Genomic DNA, 11,166 nt, shown 5'->3' on the forward strand with positions numbered 1-11,166 from the left:
AAAAAAAAAAAAAAAAAAAAAAAAAAAAAAACACATCATAGTAAAATTAATACCTTCTCAGCTTCGCATCGAAGCTAAAAGTTAATTTTTTGTGAAAAAGTTGTCATTTTGAATCCCCCCTGTGGACTAGTAAAGGGTTAGATATGAAAAAAATATATACCAAATGAAAATTAATGATATTATGCATCTATATAAAGAAAAATTATATTGATTGTTTATTTTTAAAAAAGTTATGGCAGTTTTAAGTAAAAAAAATTATTCGTATCGAAGCTAAAAACGGAAAGGCTATTCAGATATTTTTTTCAAGGAGATATCAAACTGATTTCAATAAATATATATTAGATTTTAAAGAAAAAGAACTTTAAATAAATAATTTTTTACTCCTGAGCACCACTGGAGATTATAATGGTTTTACTAATAATTTAACATTGATTATAAAACTCATGTCACAAAATTAAAATTGTTTAACGATGAGTTAATATATTTTTACTTTTAGAACACACAGAATTTTTAAATAAGAAAAAATTAATTCTACTTATATATAACCAAAACTTACTCATTCTTAGCAAAACTTTCACAGTTTAATATTATTTTTACTTTTTATATAAAGTTTAAAGATTATTTTAGTAATTAATTTTCAATTAAAATTGCTGAAAGAAAAATTAATCATAATCCACTGAGTCAACTCAAACCTATTGGAAGAAACTTCCAGAAATTAATAAGACTAAAAAAAGTGTATTCAACAATTATTGCATTGAAGTTAGATATACTATGTTTTTTAGCTTCGATGCGAAGCTGAGAAGGTATTAATTTTACTATGATGTTTTTTTTTTTTGTGTGTCTGTATACGCTCAATCTCAGCTGTCACTGAACCGATTTTGATGAAAAATATGTCAAAAGATCACAAATCGTATCTAGTTGAAGACATTACCCTCAAAATTAAAAAAAAAATCCCTTGTTCCCCGTAAACGGGGGAAATCATCAAAAAATTACAAATTAAAAAATCGTTAATTTTCGATATTTTTTCAATTTTTTTAACTTAAAATCGAAGAAACAGTTAACTAACAATTTTTTGATTTGATGAAAATATTTTGTAATTATTGGATAATTAAGAAATAAAATTCTCAAAGATAAATATATATTTTAACAATAGAGAAAACTTTTTCAAAAATGTACATTTATATTAAAAACTATTAATTTTATGTTACTTAATTAATGACTATTATCATTCGAGTATTAATAACATTTGACAAATGTGAGAAATTGTATCAGAAAACAATAAGCAATATGTATATTATTGTATAATAACTATAGTAGGAAATAAATGCTAAATTAATAGAACATTTTAATTTAAATTTTACAATATTAATAATATAGTCTTTCTGTAGCCACGTGACCTTGACGTTGCAACATATACGATCGATGTGCCCTATTACTAATAATACAATCAAAATATAATATACTTTCGATACATAATCAAACTATCGATAATGTCAAAGTTTTTACCGTCTCATTTTTTTAATTTAATGTCGGAGTAAAATCTGTTGTGGTTATTGTAGCTTATGGTATTAGATGGTCGGAGTACCAGATTTTTGTAACAATTACTACTTTGTCAAATGTCGGAGCATTATCAGTTCGTGGCAAAGATGTTTTCCCTATTTAAGTCTATGCACTTAGGACAATCTTTGGAAATGTATGATAAGACATAATAGTCTAATCTTTATATATTTTCTATGTACACATGTTCAAACAAACCCCTAAAAGAGGTAACAAATATGCGATAAAGACTTGGCAATCTGTTCGGTATTTATGTGATCGAATTTTCAAGTATTTCAAGTAACTACTCTTGAATAATTTGTCTAGGGTAATAACTATGATGATCTAATAATATTAATTTTCTGAGTTTTATTCTTTTACAAGTTAAGTACGTGTAATTATAATTAATTTTTAAAATATTTTTTTAAATTAATTTTTGTTTTCATTACAAAAAAAGTCATATTATGCATTAAATGATGATCTTAAAAAAATATATAACAGTTATAAAGTTGTACCATCAATCCTCTGGTAATGGAATTGAACACGTCGCTTATATCGTTTCATAAATTTTGGGTTTTTTCTTGAGTACAACTGGTACTGTTTTTGCTTAACAAGTTCCGGGTAAAAATATAAATTCTGTCAGGGTAAATTTTTGGTCACATGGTCGGATGTAACAGATTTTAGTTTTACCTTTTTGATTTGTTAGACATTATGACAAAAAATTAATTTTTCGGTTGTTGTAATACTGTATCAAAGGACACATGCGTTCTAGAATATTGTTAACACACGAATAAAAAATAATTGTAAATGCATATAATACTATTTTTAAACAGTTATTCTATGACTCGATTTAAAAAAAAACATTTTAGAAATCGCAATGACCGAAAAAATATTCATACAAAATTTTAAATAATAAAAATACATTTTATTATATTAATAATAATTAAAATTTTTATGGGGAGCTAAATTTTAACGATTTTTACCACACAATAATTATAATATGCGATAAATGTCTGTATAGTGTACAAAATATGGCCCCAGGTCACGTTTCCTAAAAAATGTGACGAGGGTATTCATGAAAATAGATTTTTAATTTTTAAATAATCGTATACATAAGAAAATTCTATGAATAATTGTATAATTTTTAATTTTGTACTTTTTAAAAATCAACGATTATTTTTGTTGTTTTACAAAATTCTAATTCAGTAATTCGCCAAAATATTGCAATGAGCGTTGTATAATGTTTTTAAGACCATTTTACTTAGGCTTTCCTTAAACTGAATGAATTCAGTTATTCGTAACAAATACAAATGGACGACGTCCAAGATTACACGCAATCGATTATTAATTTAGTATCTGTTTTTATTTCATTGTTTTGTTCTTATAGAGTCATCTTTATTTCTCACGCGTAAAAAAAAGTAAGCAATAAGTAAGTTTTTAAAACTCAAGCGGCTGCGGTAATTCTCTACGTAGGTTTTAATGATTCTAATTGTGTAAATAAATTCTACGCGAGTTCACTGAGTTTCGCAATCGGCCATTTATCATCCTGTCTGTTATTAGGTAAAATAATAAAATAATAAAAGATGCACTTTGGATTATTGTTGGTCTAATAATACCGTTCGACAATATCCTTCTTAGTGTTACGATTTATAATATCATTGTTTTCAAATCGAGCACAACATTTGACTTAAATACGCGAATGACCTTTTTATGCATATCAAAAAACACGATTTTATTTAAAGCGCAAATATTGTTAGTACAACTCTAGAGCACTTTAAACGAGCACGTGGTTAATACGTTTTAAGATATTTGTTTAACATAAAAAAGACACGATCTAATAAAAAACTATGTTCATGAAACTAATAACTTATCCGTTTATTGTTGTTTTATTCCTTATTTTGTAAATAATTTTGAATTACAAAGAAGCTTACTTAAGTTTTAAGTAATCAATGTACTTGATTGTGTCATATTCATTGATTTTTTTTTACATTTAAATTTTACTCAACTCAAAATTGTAAGCTGACACATTGTTTCGTGCTATATTTATTGTAAAAATTATTTTTGTGTAGATTCAATACCTTATATGAGTATCTTTTTTAAACATTTTTTTTTTTAGATTCCGTTGAATAATAAAAAAAATGCTATAATTCTTTGGAATATGGTATTACGGTTTTGATATAGAATTCGAATTTTTTGACTTTTGATATTGTTAAATGTTAAAATTAAAAAAAATTGTTTATGTACAGTGACGTCAATATTTACTTTATGGGTCAATATTTTATATGGTATAATAATCGTTCGATTTCTCTTGAAAACCTGGCGATTTTAATTTAACACAATTATACCAAAGAATTGTTAATGTCACTTGATTTGGATAACAGTCGACACGTTGACTTGAAGAATTACACCTTCGTAATTCTTTTAACAAAACATTATTGTATATTAATTTAAAAATAAATATTTAGTAATTTATGTGAATGCGGTAATGCAGAAAGTGACATGCGGGTAATACGCAAATGTCCTTGTCAAAATAATTAACATAATATTTTATTTTAATAACACATCTTTAAAATGTCGTCGAATTTCTAAAAATAATTACTATCCCTCTTAATATCATGCACGCGCATTTCATTTTAGTAGGTTAAGTCAGCGAAAGGCCCATCTGTGTATGTAATTAATTAAAACGAAATTAAAAGTAAAATAAATATACCCGTCCTTGTACATTTAAACGATTCATCAAGAACTGTGAACAATTATAACAATCATCAAGGAACTTAAATACTGATAATGAGTAAACACAAAAAAGTATGCATTAGAACTAATTTGTCTTATTTAATGTCTACGTACATGTTTTATTTCACTGATATCTATTGGCGCAACTAAATTAATCATTTACAAAATTTCCTTATTGAAAACATTGATTTAAATTAATATTGATGATATTTAATTAAACTGTTGTGATAAGCGTACGTGTACAAGGAATATTTTTAATGATATTTATGTTTTTTGTTTTGTACTGAAGCTTTTGTGTTCTAAATTCATTACTTAAATCATAATAAGAACTATAGTTACTATTTTGTTGTTATAATTATAATGCGGATAAAACATTTTAGTGTAACACTTGAACTTGCTAATGGCGCTGAACAAATTGTGTATTTTTTTTAAATTGTTCCTTACCTTAATATTGAAAATAATAGAAAGTTATTAATTTATTAAACCATAAAAATTACAAAATTGATAAATCAAAATTATATCATTATAACGTCATTAATATGACACTAATATGTTGTTAATTTAGATCAAAGCAAACATCAAATGAATATAGTAATCATTACACAAAACAATATGTTATAATATTATATAGATGAATGGGAAACGCAAATTTTAAATGGGTGAAGGTCTGATTATTTCAAATGAATTTATTATTATTATTCTAAGTGCAACATATTGTTTCATAGTTTTAGTATCCTAGTCATCTCTTGAAGAGATTAATACACATTAATAACAAACTGGTATTACTAACACATGAGATAGTGGAAACACTATGAGTTTAAAACTTATATATTCAGTGCATATCATGTCACGTAGTCATCTAATTATTGTTACTGTGGTGCAGTAAGTCGTGTGTAATACCATCAAAAAATCTACTTGATTTTTCGTGATATTCACATATCATTAACCGTTTTTTGCGATCGTGTCTATCGCAATCCTAAACAATTGACAGCTCACTAATTTACTTTCATAAAATACACCAAGTGTCACTTGTAGATACTTTATGATCGATCTCCATAAAAGTGAAAAAAAACTCTAATTTTTTTTTTCAGTTCTCATTCAGATATGGCCTTATTGAAAAATACAAGTATTAAATATGGTCATGTAATCATTTACTTAATATTATAATATTACCATTATTGACTTAGAACAACATAAAATAACTCAATAATAATTTTAAAGATTTAAATAAATTTGTCATCAAATAATATACATTGGTTAATTATATTATATTAATTAAACAAATGATTAAATTATTCACAAAATGTTAAATTTTGTTATAATTATAATTTCATTCATATAATTGTATTATAAAAACAAATAAAGATATTAAAAAAAAAAAAAAAATCAAATTTCATCTAAGTTAACCATACGTTTTATTTTTTTATTTATTAGATTTTGTTATAAAATACAGGGTTGTACGATTTCAATTGGCTAAAGATATTTTGGTCAGTTATAATCTGGTAAAAATAAACAAATAATAAAATCTGTATTTAAATTAAAATTTTTGTAATACAACACGTTTTATTGCACATTTAGTTATTATATTATGAAATTATTTGTTTTATTTTTTATCAAGGTTAGGCATTAATACGTTAAAAAGTTGATTAGTTTAACGTTTTAACTTTACTAGATAACTTAATAAGTAACTTTTTTTTCATTTTTTAACAGGTACAGCTAGTGTTTAGTAATAGTGGTTAGTAGAATATTTAGTATAGTTCTAAAAAAATATGTATAAAAACCTTTAATAAAGGTATTGCACTTGTTTATGTGTTGATAAAAATATTGCTGTTCAAACAGCAATAATAAAATGTATGTAATATTTAAGTATTTAAGTGTTTATAATAATACTAAAAAATATATTTCCTTGTAGTTTTTTTGTTTGAGTTTATACTTTTTTTCGAAAAAAAAATCTAAAAAGTTTTAAAAATATTATTTATTGTTATTACTATTTAAAGTAACTACTAGTACTGTTTAACTAGTAATCTAACTAAATTTACCAGTTACTATTTATAACTTAATTTTATTTTTTGATATTTAACTTAACAAATTAAGTCAAAAAAAAGACTTGTTAAGCTTTGCTTTATTTCTATATAAGAATGGAATTAAATTACAAAAACCAAGCACAGTGAGGTCGCGGCATACTGGAGACGTTGCATAGTTGGGTCCAGTATAGATTTAATCTGACAGTGATTCAAATCACTATCATAAGAAACGCTTCGATGCAAATCTGTAGATAGTGTTTAATTTTAAAAAATTGATGGATAATTACAAAAGCAACATCAATTTCTATTTCCTTAATTATACCCAGATTAGTAATTCTTTTAATTATATCATTTTTAAAATTAATTGTTTTCAAATTATTATTGATTTTGATTTTTAATATGTTAAAAGTAATCATTTTGAACCTTTTTTTTTATTGTCCTTTAAAGTGAAAATTTTAATAAAAAAAAAAATGAATTTATTACTATAACATTTAGCTCAACTTGCAAGTTTGAAATTGACATTATTAAATAGAAAAAAATGAAATTTTTAAGATTACTATGCAATCAGGGAATTTTATAATTACTATTTACAGTACATTTATCAGAAAAGCTAGATTTTTTTACATTTTTAACGTAATAGATAATTGAAATAGAAATAATAGTAATCATTTCCTAATAACTTTTTTTGTTTAAAAAGATTCTACATTTGAACTTTAGATTTAAATTTAGAACTTAATTAATTTTAATGATTATATGTCTAAAATAAAATACAAAACCCAGGATTTTAACACAAAAATAGCATATTTTTAATACGGTATAGAAAATAGGTCATCGGTACAAATTTTTTTTTTTAATTTTATAGTACATGACATAAGCTTTAATTTGACATATGTTTAAAGGACGCAGTATGTCCGGAACATTTTCAAAAGTCAAGTTAAAAAAGTTAGTTTTTGTAAAAAAAGTTGATATTTTAAATCCTCCCTGTGAGCAGAATAAGTGTTAGATTTTCAAAAAAAATGATATCAAATGAAAGGGAAATATCTAAGGATTTAGTATAAAAACAATTATGTTGATTTGTTTATTTTTTAAAAAGTTATGGAAGTTTTAAGAAAAAAAAGTGAAAAAAATGCCAAAATTGACCGATTTTTAAATTTGTAATTTTTTGGGATATTTCCCCCATTTGCGGGGAACGAGGGAAAATTTTTCAATTTTTAAGGGTAATGTCTTCAACTAGATATGATTTGTGATCTTTTGACGTATTGTTGAAAGAAATCGGTCCAGTGAGAGCTGAGAAAAAGTGGCAACAGACATAAAAAAAAAAAAAAACACATCATGATAAAATTAATACCTTCTCAGTTTCGCATCGAAGCTAAAATAAAAAGACTCTGATCGTTTGACTATTAAGCAGTAATAAAAATTGTTGTGACCAAATGGTCAAATTCTTATTAACCAACCGTGAAAGATTTGAACTGATCACAAACCTAATCTTAGCAAAATAAGACCCTTTAACACACTATTAGTATTCTACGTATAAAAAGAGACAAGACATAAATCTTGTATTAAAAAATTATAAATTGGATCAATATTGATGTATATGTTATTGTATGAAATTTATAGAAAGATTATTGCACCAAATTCGAATATTCTGTGAGAATATTTTACGTGATGATATAGCCTTGTATTTATTTGTTCATTTTGTAAAATTACTTTTTAGTTGAAACATCTTAAACTATTTCATTTTCAATCGACCTTCGTAAAAAATGTGAATCTATGTAATTAAATAATAGTTGTTCAAGGAATTTATGTCACGTTTCTTTTAAAGAAAAGTTAAATAATTTATCAAAAAAATGTTAAAACAATCAGGATGTATAATTAAAATAATAGAATTTTCATGTTTTTGGTATTTTTTGCAAAAAATAAATCTTTGGATTATTTTATTTATATTCAATATATTTGTAAATATTGCTCTGTTAATATTTCTATTTTGAGCATTCTAATAAATTATGTATTTGTTTTAAATGAACGAAACCATTTTTTTAATGTTTTTACTACACAAAATCGCATAAGTTTGCAAATTATTTCTCAAGTTAATAAGTGCATTACAATTAAAACGTTTTTAAAGAGTGTAAAAAATTATACTTGTTGCAATTTTATTAATTTCACACTTATATTTTTATTATGCACCATTGCTAATAAATCGTTAATTTTTATTTTTGTGTTTGTAAAATAAAAAGTAATTGAATTTGTAAAACATCAAAGTAAGAATTCTTAAGTGGCATCAGACAATACTTAATTATAACTTCAAAGCTTTATGTCGAGCATATAATTTTGTGTAAATTCAATTCTACTATTCATTTTGGGCTCAAATTATAATAATACGTTTTACTTGTTTTAATGAGCATATGATAAAGAAACTTCTGTCAGCCTTAGGCTTTATATGTAATTATATTGATTTCACTTCAATTAATTGTGGCACTGGAATACCACACAGTTTAATTTAACAAAATTTGATTGTTGCCAAATTTTTCAAGTGTAGTAAAACATTTAAACTCATCAAATAGCAAAAAAGTAAGAACTATGGTTTCGTGTATTGCTTCAGGTATATCCAACAAGCTTTGTATTCATTTTGTTCATTATACAACTGAAAGATTAACATGCAACTCTTAGAAGTTAAATCGATGATTTAATTTTATTGCGTAAATATGACACTTGTTTCGGATATTCCATAACTCCTCGAACACCTCTTGCGGATGTACTTAAATATACATTGGTATTTAGAACATATTTTGAGTTACATAAATTATAAAATTATTGAAGATGTTCTTTTTATATTAAGCTTTATTAAAAAAAAATGTAATTTAACATAAACCACTGACCGTGAGCATAATGACAACAGATTAAATAGGTTAAAGATGTCACAAGGAAAAAACACATTAAAGAGGATTACTTGAGTAATAACAGAATATTTTTTTCAAATATTTAAAAAAACATTTTTGGCGGCAGATCAAGGAGGTACGTGCAAACTTATACATTAAACTATATTAAAAATTGAATTTTTGACACTAATTCGATAAAAGATCAATAATACTTACACTTATTAACATTCAGATCAATAAATTGCAAGTACATTATAGTAAAACATTTTCTATTAGAATTGATTACTCATACCCATTTGATTCATACGAACCTAAAAGATTTTTAAGGTACTAATGTTCTTAGCAAATTTTTTGGTCAGCGGCAAGTTTTTTTTTTCGAAAAACTTCTTTGTTGCGGGTCCACTACAGATTTTTTACAATATTGTTCATGACATTAAAAAATTCAGGTGTCAAGGATTAATATTTCTTAGATGATAGATTAGGTTTTTAATTAAAAAAAATCATGTTTCTGAGTATATTCTAAATGTTGTGGTCATTTTATGCCAAATGAGACGGAAGTAGAGTCGATTAGCAGCTATAAGATGATAACAAATTTAATTATAATGGACGCAAACCACCATTACGACAACAATTGATAGGTCGTTTTTCTTAAACGGCGACCTTGAGATAATTGAAAAAAAAAAAAGAAGATTTTCGTAGGAATCACTTGCGGATAACTGGTCAAAGCAAATGGTATAAAGCTTATGATTTCGGAATATATTTTTCGCGTATATTGATGTATACCTATCTATAAGGGTAACGAAAAAATTAAAAAAACATTACAATCGAATCTCCGCCTCTAATTTTGTTTCGTGAACGTTCAAGTTCGTGAACTGCGAGTCACAAAACTTAATTTTAAGAAAAAAAAGCGCAAGTATATGTAATTACGGGCTGCCTCTCGAAGGTTAATCGTTGTATTCGATAATGTATAATAACACACAATAATTACAATTACAATTCACGTTCGCGGTAGTCGAAAAACAAATAGAAAAAGTATACGAAGCCAAATGAATAACTGTTTAATGTCACGAGCAGTCATCGGTTTGGCGACATTTTGTTGTGCGCTATTTCAATTTTTCATCACCGCGTTTATCTGTTCGCCGGATGATGTCACAATGTTTTTTTGCACTTTGCACGATTCGGTACTCGCAACGAAAAGGTCATAATATTCTTATTGGTATCGTCTACACATTACTGCAGCACTTAGCGTCTGCGAAGAGCATCAGAATTAGAAATACATACGTGGGAGGGGTGCAAAATACCAAATCTAAAAGTCTATTGCTGTTGCAATTTAATTGAAATTAATTTGGAATTTTTATTTATTCGTCATTATACTCTTTCATGAATATTCGTACTATTAACCCAGTAGTATGTACTCATATAGTCAAGTGATACTCGATACACATAATTGTAAAACTTAAAATTAGTCTTAATAATTAAGAAAAAATTGCTTCTAACAAAAACGCATTTCGATAATTATATTTTGTTGCTTTTTTAATTTTATAAACCCTAATTTTGCAATATGAAATACAACATGCATTTTATTTAGTAGTAATCCTAATCTTGTTAATAATGCACGATTTATACGTCAATTAAGCTGTCTTCGGATTACAAAATATTAATACTGTTATGATTTGTAGATAACATTTTGATCTTTAGGATTTTGAATCAGTAAAGATTGTCGTGTTTATTCAATAGCGCAGTTTAATTTCACGAATTCGTTCGATTGACCAATTTAAAACTATTATATTTTGTAATTTTGGTTTAAAAATTGTTGGCTAAATTATACCCGAGTATTATTAATAATTTTGTATGATTTAATACTAGTAATTAATTTGTGATGAATTTTTCAATCAGCAGAGTATTGTTAAATACTCATTAAAATATTCCGTAATTGGCGAATAAGAATTGTTTTAAATTTTATCCGGTTATTTTTTTTAAAACCGTGTTTTCGCATT

Source organism: Daktulosphaira vitifoliae, unplaced genomic scaffold, assembly GCF_025091365.1.
Source record: "Daktulosphaira vitifoliae isolate Bord-2020 unplaced genomic scaffold, ASM2509136v1 Scaffold_1, whole genome shotgun sequence".
Lineage (NCBI taxonomy): Eukaryota > Metazoa > Arthropoda > Insecta > Hemiptera > Phylloxeridae > Daktulosphaira > Daktulosphaira vitifoliae.